The sequence below is a fragment of the Sceloporus undulatus genome, chromosome 3, assembly GCF_019175285.1.
Source record: "Sceloporus undulatus isolate JIND9_A2432 ecotype Alabama chromosome 3, SceUnd_v1.1, whole genome shotgun sequence".
Lineage (NCBI taxonomy): Eukaryota > Metazoa > Chordata > Lepidosauria > Squamata > Phrynosomatidae > Sceloporus > Sceloporus undulatus.
In genome coordinates this window covers 149,411,965-149,425,674 of record NC_056524.1, presented here as the reverse complement: position 1 = coordinate 149,425,674, position 13,710 = coordinate 149,411,965, and the positions used below count along the sequence as shown (strand labels likewise).

General features: G+C 38.1%; 1 protein-coding gene across 4 annotated transcripts in view; it reads left to right on the top strand.

Moving 5' to 3' along the window:
* NDST2 (N-deacetylase and N-sulfotransferase 2) overlaps positions 1-13,710 on the top strand; it is a 109,459-nt gene that overhangs the window by 51,199 nt on the left and 44,550 nt on the right. For 3 of the 4 annotated variants that reach the window (XM_042459699.1, XM_042459701.1, XM_042459703.1), the window contains one exon: positions 5,146-5,257. The exons of the other annotated variant lie outside the window; for it this stretch is intronic. The gene's annotated coding sequence lies outside the window, so the exon portion shown is untranslated. The remainder of the gene's footprint in view (positions 1-5,145; positions 5,258-13,710) is intronic. 4 annotated transcript variants of the gene reach the window in all.

Genomic DNA, 13,710 nt, shown 5'->3' with positions numbered 1-13,710 from the left:
CCACATCATGAGAAGGCACAATTCATTATAAAAGACAATGATTTCGGGGGAAGATAGAGGGCAGTAGAAAGAGAGGAAGACTGAACGCCAAATGGCTAGACTCAAACAGGGAGGTCACAGGCCTTAACCTATAAGATCTGAGCTGAGAAGTTGAAAATCATAGAGATGAGTTGCCATGAATCAAAGAAGACTTGAAGGTAGCTAACAACAACAACAACAAGGGTATCTTTTCTCTCTTCCTGGGAATAACTTCTTTCCTCTGGGACCCTATTTTTTTGTGAATGTACAACAGTCATCATTCATAGTGTGGGATACCACTGTAATATCTCTAGAGATCTTATCAGAAAGCTATCTGTCTTTCTTATCTTCTTTTCATCACCAGTTGTCTTACAATCTCCCAGTCTGTCTGTAAACTCTTGTCACAGTAATCCAGCTCAAAATCTCTAAACAGTTGCTGGGGGGGGGCAAATATTAAAAGGTTTATAGTCTCTGGACAGTCCTAGGATTTCAAAAGTTCAAGAAGCTCTCCTTAGTATTTGCATACTGCTGTAATAACTCAATAATTGAATAACTTTCAGTTGTGAATATACTGAAGAATATATACACATCTAAATTATAGTCTGTCCACAGAAAAATGTCCAGTTTCCAACAGAGGAGTTTTATACAGTATCCCAAGAGGAGAGTGCATTAAATATCTAGAGTCCTTTCTTTGGCTTTCTGAACACCGAATTATGTTCACATGTATTCTTGGACATGGAACCATTAACAATATATTGTTTTCACAACGCAGATGTAACCTCTGGCTCTGTTCTAGGAAAGGTATGTAAGTACACATTAGACCCTTTACAGAGATAATCAATCTCTGTAAATAATCAATCATCTGCACTCCCTTTGCAGTCAAACTTTGTTAGAATTTTTCATCTTTAAGTTAAAAAAAGCAACACATGTACTTTAACCCTAACACAATTCATACAAGACAGAAGTATTGTTGATTGAAAATATCTGTCTTTAGATTCTCAATCAGTGTTGGATTGGTATTGAACTCAATTTGAAGGCTCAGGACTGTCTTCTGGATCGAATACTATTACATCGGTAACGTTCTGGTAATAGCAATATCCTGGAGTATGTGAATTTTGAAGCAAAGCTTCTTCATCAGTTGTAGCCTTTCTGGGAGAGCCTAGGCTTGCTTTGTTTTACATGCATCCAGAAGAAGATGCTGCACTTTGGTCTACATGATGCAGACACTTGAAAAAGTGTCTGCAAGCTATAATTGGTTCAAAATAAGCCTGTTTCCCTATTAATTAATGCAGGCCATGTGAAGCATATAATTACAATTTTGCTGGAGCTTCAGTGGCTCCCATTTCATTCCAGGTCTCAGATAAAGGTGGAATTTGTTAAAGCCCTCAGTATTCTGATTTGAAATTACTACACTTACACAGATCTACCCAGAACCTATTAAGATCCTGCTTAGAAGCCCTTTGTTATTTGCTCCTGCCCTGTTAAGTACAATGGGTAGGTATTTTGGACAGGGCTTTATCCATGGACATGCCAATGTTTTGCAGTTTCCTCTTTGTCACATTTCTTTATTTGTGAATGAGTTTGGGAATATACAGTGCTACCTCGGGTTACGAAATTAATTCGTTCCGCCGCTCCGTTCGTAACCCGAGTAATTTCGCAACCCGAAAAGGCTTTCCGTTAGCGCTGGAAAGCCGCTAGCCGCGCTTTGCGTTTGAATTTCGCGCCGAAATAAATTTCATAACCCGAAAAAAACATCGTATCCCAGAACAGTTTTTTCCAATCTAACTTTTTCGTATCCCGGAAATTTCGTAACGCGATCAATTCGTATCCCGGGGTACCACTGTATTGTGTGCAGCCACAATGGATAGGCCGTGACACATTTGAAGACTCAACAAGGAAGCAAGATCACTCTATGGAAATCTGGTGACCTTTATTGCACTCAGAAACATAGGCCTCTGAAACCTTAAACCACCAAGGAACCAGATTTTCTGGAGAGACTTGATAAAATAAGGATAGACAGTGAAGTTGTATACAGAATGAATACTTAAATTGGTAAGGGAAGGGAACACAAGTTTGTTTAGTGTTAATGTTTATTAAGTTGGGTTATACATGGCTGTATTAGATTGATTATTTAGGGTAAAAATGCAACGGGTTCCCAGAACATACTTACCTCCATGTTTGTTCTTCCCATATATACTTGTGTATACTCAAGAAATTTGGGTCAAACATTTGACCCAAAAAACCTAGGTTGACTTATACATGGGTCAATATGGTATGTCATCCCAAGCCTGTTCCCAGCTGGACCCCCTCTGGCAACAGCCTAGCTGGGAAGAGGCTAGGAAGCGTGATCCATTGCCCCTGCAGCCTCTCCCCAGCTGACCCTCAACTAATGCACGGGTCATATAAAAATCCACACTTTTGGCTCCAAAAGTTGACCTCGATTTATACACGATGTTGACTTATAGTCGAGTATATACAGTACATCAGGGAGTTTTTTGTTTTCTTTTAAGACAGAAAAGAATCTTTGTATCACATCACAGGATTATACTATTGGAGGAACCCACAAAGTCATCTGATCCCCCTCCAGATCCAATTCACTACACCTACAGTTTCCTTGACAGGTAGCCATCCAAGTCCTGTTTGAAAGGACAGGCAACTATCCAAGAAAGTGAAATATATCACCTTTTTTAGTAGTCTGTTATACTGTGAAGCATTTCTTACCATCAGGAAGATCTTCCCCATGCTTAGTGGGAATCCTTTTTCTTTTACACTGAATGCATTGGTTCTGGTCCTGTTCTTTGGAGCAGTAGCTTGCTTCTGACAGCATTCAAGACAGCATTCAAGACAGCAAATGACAGCATTCAAGATTCTTGAAGATGACAGTACTTATTAAATATAAATATGAGGAACTTTGGGGGCTCTTTCCCAAACACATACACAAGTTCTAGCCTATACAAGAGAAAAAGAGTACACAGTTTGTGCCACTGGAGCTTTTTTCCCCCCTCTGTTTAAACATCTGTTGGGAGGGGGTTAAGTAGGCAAAGGTGGATCCTATCTGGAACAGGCTCCCACATATTTCCTTTTCCTTGCACATGAAAATAAAAGCAGTCTTCCATGCACACTACACTACACATTTAACGTAGGACCTATTTAACCAGAGAGAGAGGGAGTTCTGTGCACTTTCTCTGCAGTTTCTTTGTGATGTTATCCTGTGCAGGTGTAGTGTGTAGGCTCATTTGTGTGGGCTTTTCCTATCAGATTGGTACCCAATATGGAAATGACCAATGGACTCATTCCATTAGCTTCCATAGTGTTGTAATAGTTGATTAAAAGGTAAAGGTTTCCCCTTGATGTAAATATCTAGTCATAACCAACTGTAGGGCGCTGTGCTCATCTCCGTTACTAAGCTGAAGAGCCAGCCTTCCAAAGATGACTCTGTGGTCATGGTGTTATCCCACCAAAATGGTACCTATTTATCTACTTTTACATGCTTTCGAACTGCTGGGTTGGCAGAAGCTGGGACTAGTGAACTGAGCTCACTCCATCATGTGGTACTTGGGCCTCGAATGGCCAACCTTCCGACCTTATGATCATCAGAATTGGCATCTTAACCATTAAGCCACCATGACCGTGAGTTGATTACTGTCTTCCAAATAAGAAGATGTGCATTTTAGGGAAAGATAGTTTTCAGTCTCTAGATGTGAGTCTGTACCACCATATTAAGTGTCATGGCTTCATCCTAAGGAATTTTTGAACATATAATTTCTTTCTTCTAAAGATCCCTAGTCTACTCCCAAGAACTAGAATTTTGAAAAAGCCTGCCTGTGCTGTAGAATTGATTTAATTCTTAATTCTTCTCTTTTCTCACCAAATGCAAAATCCCAGGAATCCTTAGGATGGTGGCTGTCATCACCACCACCATTGGATTGATATCTGATTGAGCTCAGTGTCATTTAGGATAGTATCAAATTCTGTTGAAAATCTAAAAACTGATATGTAATGAAGGATTTCACTTCTAAAACATTGAAATTTTCAACAAACAGGCGCCCTTGTTAAAGGATAAGAGAAAATAAAAAATATATATACGGTGGAAGGTATATATCTAGTAACAGTCTTAGCTATTTCATCACTGTTATAAAGGCATTTCTGGATCTTAGGTGGGGTACAGACTGCCAGAAAGAGGCACCAGGGAGGTGCCTCTCTTTGCTGCGCTGCAGCGCTGTAGCAACCAGATTGTATGATGCTGCTGCACAACAAAAAAGGAGCAGTAAAAAGCGGCTCCTTTTTGCTGCGCAGCTGCACCTCAGCAAACCTGCAAAGATGCCCCAATAGTGTCACAGCTGCGCATCGCTGTTTGAATGCTGCGCAGCTGCGACATCATAGCTGTGCGCCCTGTGTGGGTGGTGCTGCACAGCTGCGATGCCCTCGTTACATGCAAGGGTTGCCGGGCATGTGGGCACTTCGCCCAGCAGGCAACCTTCACACGTAACAAGGGTACCACAAAGGCCCGTCTGTTGAGGACCTTACTTTGTCCTCAATTAATGAGTGTTGGTGAAATTTATTGAACTGTTACAATTTGTTCCAATCATATCATGCTGTTTACCATGTTATGATTGTGTACATTTTCTGTATTTTAATATATATTTTAACCTACATGAGATATATGTCTATGTGGTTCATTTTTTCAAATGTGTACCAAAGTAATAAGTATACTTAGGTTATTATACAAGAGGTGAATTTGGTTTTTGTCTTACTTCTAACAATAATTGTTTACTTTTGTAAGTTCTTGCTTTGTGTGTCTTTGAAACCATTACATTAATTTATGTCAACTTGGTGTTTTTCTGCATGGCTATTTGGAATGAATGGAAGTATTTTCTAGCAAATGGGACCTTACATACTTGTTTCAGTTGTGTTTAATCCATTTAGTATGTATGTAACCTTGTCATACTCTACAACATATTATAAGATACACCATGTATTTTGGAATTGTGTTTCATATAAACAACCAGAAAATAACAATTACAGTATTCTAGTTTGGGCTGTTTAGGTCTCAATCACAGATTGACTGGAGAGTTAAAACCTGCAATTCAAGTGAAGAAGTTGGCTTACATATGTTCTTTTTACCAGGTCTCCTTCATATGAGCACCATGAGACCCTTGAGAAAGTGATTGTGAATTGTGTTCAGTTGTTTGCTGCATCAAAAACTAGCGTGTGGATTATTCTTGCACTGCATTCCCAGGTAAGCAACTGTATTTTCCCCACTATTATCTAGTCTTGCCAAACAGAAACCTATAAAGCTATAGCATAGCAAACTCTCTGCACTCTTGACACATTTACACATTAATGTAAAACCTTTGGTTGAGAACATTGTCATTGATAATTAAAATCTTAAATTTGTGATCTTAAGTTAATGTTCCTTCTCCCAGTTTTCATGTCTCTTTTCTATATGATATGTTCTGTCTATAAAATAAATAGGTAGGGTGATAAAATGCAGCCTTTTCTTCACCCCCTTGCCACTCGCAAACCATTCTGTTTCTCAATATTGTGTCCTGACAAGATCTAATGTTGTGATACTCCCATTTCTTATAGAGCAACCAATAGTTTTTCATGTATACAATGGGATTTGAGCATCCATGGATTTTGTATCCCTGAGGGGTCTCTGGATACCAAGGGCCCATTGTAGTTACTTATCTCAATTTATATTGGATCATTCTGCCAAGGACATGAGGGTAATATAAACAACATTCTCCGTTTTTAGTGTCAGAACAATTATGTGAGGTAGATTAGTCTAAGAAATAGAAGTGTATTTTTATTTAATTTATATCCCAACTTTTTCCTAGTACAGGCTCCAAGACATCTCACAACATAGATTAAAAGTACAGATAAAAAGCAATAATCATAGTGAAACTGTTAAACAATCATATAATCTGTGCTATTAAAGACAGCACTGATTTAAATCAAAACCAGCCCTTCCAAAATAAAAAAAAAATGAGCATTAAACCTAATACACAATGATTAAAAAAATATGTGACATAGGCTAAATCCACATGGCAGAAATAATGTGGTTTGGCATTGCTTTAATGGCCATGGCTCCATGCTGTGGAATGTGGGGAATTGTAGTTTGTTGTGGCACCAGAGTGGAGGAGTAATTAGGAAGTCAAGTTCTTCATATAGTCTTCCAGAAGAAAAGTTGCCACATAATGGATATTCAAAGCTCTAGGTGCGCATGAAAAAGGGAATGAGCTGGAAGTTTGTAAAAGGCAATATCCCAGAGTTTTTGTTTAAATAATGTTTATACTGTATTTTAACTCAGGTTAACGAACAGAGATGCTGTAAAACCAATTGTGGCTGCTTTTTGGGCTATGTACTTGGACCATCTGCAAGTGTAATAGGCCTTTGATACAAGTGAAAATAATGAATCTGAGCCAAAACCTTAGTGCTATTATCCATGTTCTCAGTTAGTGGCCCCCAAACTGTGCTCTTTAAGGGATTTTGCACTTCAGCTTCCAGAATCCTAGACTGTTGGCCAACATGGCTGAGGTGTCTGGGAGCTGAAGGCCAAAATCTTTTAAAGGACACAGTTTGGGAATCACTGCTCTAGTTGAAGGAGGACTTGCTCCAGTTTGAAGCATTACAACTGGGTTAGAAACATATCTCGAGTATGAAGTAAACTTCTTAGAAATTCAGCAAGAAAGTTATCAAGCTCAGAAGTAATCTCTTTAATCCAAATTGCAACAGGAAATAATTTAGATTCAGTCTTTGCTTTATAAACCTTGATAGCACAAGGAACATATTGATTCCCTTTCGTAAAGAAAACCCTTAAACTAGCTGATTTACAGCCTAGGGGCTTTACTAGTAGCTGCAAACCTAGGAGAAGTCCATGAATTCTTATGATGGAAGACAAGCCCCAGGTATTGGAAATTTCTGACCTGTTTTAAGGGTCAACTATTTAAACTCAGTCTGCATTGAGAATATTTCCTTTCACAAAGAAGGATTTTATATTTAGCAAAATTAATTGTATATTTGTTCTCTGAATAGTAATTTGACAATTTTCCTAACAAATATTTGAGCCCAGATTGCAGGCTTGGTTAAATTCTCTTTTGCTCCAGAATGTCCACAAATACACTCTACAGGCTATGGAAGGTATTTCCAGCACATTTGGAGATTGCTGGAGCCCCCAGGGATCAAAAACTGTCTTGAAATGCCCCAAAATGCCCACTAGGGAGTGAAGAACATATTTCCACTACATTTTGTCTCAGGAATGCCCCCAAACATAATGGACATGCCCCCAAGCCCCCCAGAGAGGGTCTTTGAGGGCAAAATATATTATTATTATTATTATTATTATTATTATTATTATTATTATTATTAAGCAGGTGCAGTGGAGAGGTGCGTGGTCTGATGCAGCCTTCTGCACTTGCCCACCCGTTTCTTAGGAAATCCATTATTATTTTGGCTGAAGTCTCCATTTAGAATATGATGGTAATTGCAGAATTGTTATGCAGTTAAAACATATATGAACCAGTTATGCACTATGTCAATTCTATTTTTTATTAATGTCTACCTGTTGTATCTACTAACCTTTAGAATTCTGGACAAGCAGGAAGTATGAACACCATATTTTAAAATTTTCCATAATATATACTGGGCCGTATAATTTCTACCAGTGCATCCACTCATCTGCTGGGATTTAACTACTACCTGATGAATAAAATTAGCATGGATCTTGACTTGGGTTGAAATTAGGGCCTCAGATGTTTCTCTGCATTTGCACAGAGAACCTATTCTAGATATTCCCTCTTACTATCAATCAGTTCACTTGGTTGTTTCCAGTCAAACGGAATAAAATCAATTTTACATTCATAAATATCTCCTATTTGGTGCAGTAGCTTTATTTTATTTATTGATGCTTTATTTGTTGAATAGCTTTTGTAACTAGATTTCCTCAGATCTAGCAACATGTCATCATTGACAGCTTTAAGAATGCTAATAAATGTTCTGGGGAAAATAGCATTTGGGATATTGCTTCTTGACTTCAGGAATTATTGGGTTGTTAGTCACTGAGTAAGAAAACTCCTCTCCCCCCCCAACACACAAAAAGAAATAGAAAAGAATGAAGAAAAGAAAGTTAGACAGAACTGCCCCTCATTACCCTCTACACCGGATTTGTGATTTTTAAAAATTTATTTAGTTATTGAATGTATACCCTGCCTTTCTCCTAGAATATAATTGTCATTTTTACACCATAATTTTAAAGTGCAGATATTTAAGCCAGGGTTGATTTTGTTTGTCATATCTAAGTTGTATATTTAGAAGGTTAATACACCCATGTTGTTGGACCCCCAAGGATGCAGCATACAGAATGAAAGGAAATTAATGAGCCATTGTGGGTTGACTACTCACTTGTACTTGATACCCCGATTTGTGACTTGTCACATCTTGAGCAAGCCACGGTTGCTTGGATGGCTCTTAAGAGATTCTCAGTTCTCTAGTATTCATAATGTAGCTTCTGTATTTTAAGGGTCACTTGTGGTCTGGATGGAGGAGTATTGGCAGCTCAGCAGTTAGATCTCAGTTCCCATCAAAAGTGTTGATGACATTTTAATATTAAATGCAGCACGCAATGGAAAGGGAGAAATAACTCAGATTTCAAAACTAAAGGAGGGTGATCCATACCAATTAAAATGTCATGTCACAAAAGGTTTTCCAGAACTCTTTGACAGATTGCACAAAACAGTGATAACTTTATTGGGTTAACCAAAATGCACAATGTACTTGTTGTAAACCTTTGAAGCACCACTGGCTTCTTCATCAGGCCAAAGGTGTTAAAATCTTACAGGAAGGGGGAAGAATGAAAGTGTTAATCATAGGCCTGCATTTTGTTAAGACGTTGGGTTTGTTGTCTTCAGTTCAGATGGTATGGAAGGCATTCATGCAAGCAGGCAGGCCCCTCCTTCTTCTGGCCATGTCGATAATGGGAGATTCTTAAAGTCCAGGACCAGAGAGACCCTCTCACAGCCGCAAGAGTTTACTGCATACCATGCAGCTGCGGACAAGTCTACATAGGGACCACCAAACGCAGTGTGCAAACAAGAATCAAGGGACACGAGAGACACTGCAGACTGGGTCAGGCAGAAAAATCAGCAGTAGCAGAACATGCCACAAACCATCCTGGGCATAAAATACTGTTTGAAAACACTGAAATCCTGGACCATGTCAGGATGCACAGGGAAGCCATTGTAATCCACAAACACCTGGACAATTTCAACAGGAAAGAAGAATCCCTTAAAGTAAACAAGGTTTGGCTACCAGTCCTGAAAGATAGCAAGATAAAGACTCAACAAATGCAAATGAGAAATCTCCCAGGGTCAGGGGTTTCCCAGCAGACAATGAGCACTAATCAAGCAGACATTAATCCTCTTGTGCAGACCCTCACACCCTGAGGACTGCAATTAGCAACAAACATATACATGTAAATCACTCCTGCCTTTCCAGGTCTCACAATATATATAGCCAAGTCCTTTCCAGGAAAACATTCTCTGAAGATGCCAGTCACAGATGCTGGCGAAATGTCAGAAAGAAACTCTGCTAGAACATGGCCACATAGCCCGAAAAACCCACAAAAAAACCTAAACAATCCAGGAAATAAGCTTGTTCCATTAGCAAGACAAAAAGCTACTACTGCCTTTGATATCCACTTTTTCTGGAATGATTTGTGAGGCCACCAAACCCATTGTTACTTTGCTTATATGGCCGACACGGCTATCCCTGGATGTATTCTTTGACAGATTGGTTGCTGAATGTTGGAATAGATAAAAAGATGAGTGTTATGCTGGAGGCTCAAAATCCTGCAGTTTCTAAGTCTGTAGAGTACAAGAGATATTAGACAGACCTAATTAGATTTTTTTTTAAAAAAGTAATGGGCTAAAAAGATAGTAGTTACTCTAGTACTGATTATATGTTGGATTTTAGCGCTGATTACAGATTTTTCTAGAGGAAATGCTACCCCTGTGAAGGCAAGGAATGTACTGCTTTCCCAAAGAAGAGTTTTATCTAATTAGCATTGGAAGACTGCATTTTGAAGATCTGTTTAGTATATCTGATAGGGTTATGGAAGATCTGTCATGCCACAGATGTATCTGGATTTTAACATTTCTAATTGAGTACAATATGCCTGATATCAAAATATAACACATCCAAGGGCCCTTTATCTCCCTTCAAATGGTTGTAGCTCTTCTGTCCCTGTTGAAAATGGTTATCAGACAACAAAAGGTTCCTTTCCCTTTATCTAGTGGTTCCCAGCAGGTAGCTCCTAGAACACTTGTCCTTCAAAGATATGACATAACATGGAACAGGTAGGGCTGTGGAACTGGGGGTCAGAAATCATTTTGGATGGAGCCAGAGTCAGTAGAAATGTATATTACCTTCTATCAGTCTTACATAGCCTGATGATTCATGTGGTTGTGATTAAATGGCTTCTCCTACCATTTTTTTTTATTAAGTTTATTGATATAAAAACATATATACAAATACAAATACAGTTTCACATATCACACGACAAATTACATAATACACCTAACTACTAATACATACATACCCACTCTTCTCTACATAATAAAGCTGGAGCTTGGTACTTCTTACTTCTTTCTTATTCCTAGGATTCCTATCCCAACCTTTAAATATAGATTCTTCTCTCTCTCTCATTTTCTCTCTCGTACTAACATTCATACAACTTCCTTTCCTTTTCGTCCTGTTTATATTGCGAACAACGAGTAGTGACTTTCTTTCCTTATTGTTACCTTTGCAACTTCACCCAGTAACATAAAACTAAAATATACAAATAAAGAAGCTGCTGAGATTATCTTGACTTAATCATAAAAAAAAACAAAGTAACCAGTTCAACTTCATATCTTAGCGGTCTTATCTATTGTACTCTCAAGGTACACTGCTCCCTCGGGTTACGAAAGTAATTCGTTCCGCGGCCGCTTTCGTAACCCGAAAAGCCTTCGTAAGCCGAATTGCCATAGGCGCTAATGGGGAAAAGCCGCGTTTCGTGTGAAATAGCGCCGAAAAGCACCAAAAATTTTTTTCGTAACCCGAAAAAACATTCGTAACCCGGAACAATTATTTCCAATGGGATTTTTTCGTATCCCGGAAATTTCGTAACCTGGGTATTTCGTATCCCGAGGTACCACTGTATAACGTTCTATTAACTGTAGTAAATAAGAAACAATTTCCTTATACTTTTAGTAACACAGAATAACAGCCCATCATCACATCCTCAGTTCTCTTAAACTGTCCAAATCTTCTGTAGATATTCCGTCACAGGCTTCCAGTTTTCATCTACCATGTCAGCCGATTTTCCTCTTAAAACTTGGGTTAACTTGTCCATCTCTATTACTTCATAGAGGTTAGATAGCCATTCCTTTTTGTCTGGGATCTCGCCGTTCTTCCAATTTTGGGCTAACAGGATTCTTGCTATGGTAATCGAGTAAAACAGAATTTTACCAAAATCTTTTTCCAAATTTACGTCAATCATATTAAGTAAATACAATTCCGGTTTTTTCTGAATTGGGGTTTTTAACATTTCTGATAGAGAAGAATTAATCATCTCCCAGTATTTCCCCACTTTCACACAGGACCACCAACAATGGAAGAAAGTGCCAGGCTCTTTTTTGCATTTCCAACAAAGGTTACCGCTATTCTTATAAATTTTAGAGATTGTATCAGGCGTCAAATACCAGCGGAAGAAAAGTTTATAGCAGTTTTCTCTGATTCGTTGAGAAACAGTGTATTTTTTTATATTCTGCCATGATTTCTCCCAATCTGCCAATTTTAGGTCATGTCCAATATTTCTAGCCCATTTAACCATCACCTCTTTAATTGTTTCAGATTCCAAATTTTCTCTCAGCAGTATGTTATATATTCACCGTATCATACCTTTCCTATCTGTCATAATAACCTTGAATATTTCTGGGTTTTTGTTCTTCCCTGTAAAACCCCAATATTTTTTATCCGAGCAGAATCTTTCAAAAATTTGTCTGTATGGAAACCAGTCAACCTTAATTCCCTCTAGTTCTAATTCGTCCCTGGTTTTTAATTTTATTTCTCCCACATTATATTTTAATAATGTTTTATATGTAAGCCAATTTTCGTTCTGAATAGTATCTCTCCTCTGGAACGCCTCCGTGGGGGACACCCAATCTGGCAGTTTGACTATCCACCGTTTCTTGTGCCTTTTCCAGGCATCTAATAAGGGTCTTCTAATGCAGTGATTATTCACATCGGGGTTAATTCTCGCTTTGTCGTAAATAAGGTATGCGTGCCACCCAAACCGAAGACCTGCCCCCTCAATAGTTAACAGATTGTCATTTTCCAAAGTGATCCATTCTCTTAACCATGATAAACAGCATGAATCGTAATATAATTCGAAATTAGGTATCGCCAATCCACCTCTTTGTTTGAGTCTTGTAATATTTTAAGTCGGGCTCTGGGTTTTTTTCCTTGCCAAATAAAAGATGCAATTTCTTTGTGCCAATTCTTAAATGTATTTTTCTTTATCGAGATTGGGATCATTTGGAAATAAAAGATCAGTCTGGGAAGAATTGAGAGTTTGATTGCTTCCATCCTACCAAAAAGAGATAGCCTAGTCCTGCTCCATCTCCTCATGTCGCCTTTTATTGTTTCCCATATTAATTTATAATTTTTGTCATATAAATTTCTATTGTTGTTAGAGAGATTTATTCCCAAATATTTCACGGACCTCTGAGTCTGAATACCCGTTCGGGCATACAGCTCCTTCTCTTCCCCTGACGACAGATTTTTAGTTTAAAAAGCTGACTTGTCCTTATTTATTAAACATCCGGCAATTGCACCAAATTCATCAAATTTTGACATCACTCTTTCTACACCTTCATTGGGGTCATCTAATATAATTGCCAGGTCGTCGGCGTATGCTCTTATTTTATAAGAGTGTGTCTTTACTTTAAGTCCTGTAATCTTTTCATCTTGTTTTATGTCCTTAATTAAAAGTTCTATTATCAAGTTGAAGAGCAGTGGTGAAAGGGGACATCCCTGCCTAGTACCCCTTTCTATGTGAAAAAAATTGGGTTCTCTGACCATTAATACTAATTAGAGCTGACTGTGATTTATATATTTCTTTGATCCATTGCCCAAATTTATTTCCCAGTCCCATTTTCTCTATAATGTAATGTAATGTCTCCCAGCTAACAGTATCAAAGGCTTTTTCCAGATCAGCGAATAGTATACCCAGCTTCTTGTCAATTCGTAATTGATAAAATTCCAATGTGTTCAATATTATTCTTAAATTGTCCTGCATATGCCTGCCTGGAAGAAATCCTCTTTGTTCAATATCAATCCAGCATCTCATGCATTCCTTCAACCTGTTAGCTAGTATACTTGCAAAAATTTTGTAGTCCTGATTTAGGAGAGATATGGGCCCATATCTCCTACCATTTTAATACAATAAATTTGTTATTACTAATTAATATACATTTGCCATTTATGAAGGAGTCAGATTGGAGTTGAACAGTAGAAAAGCGGAAGTGTATTTTATTTTATTTTATTTTGAAGTTCAAGTTTGAGGTTTGGTGTACTGATTCTATGGTCTTGCTCTCAAGCTCATTTTGCTATCTGGACACTGATTAATTAATCTGCCATGATTTAATCAAT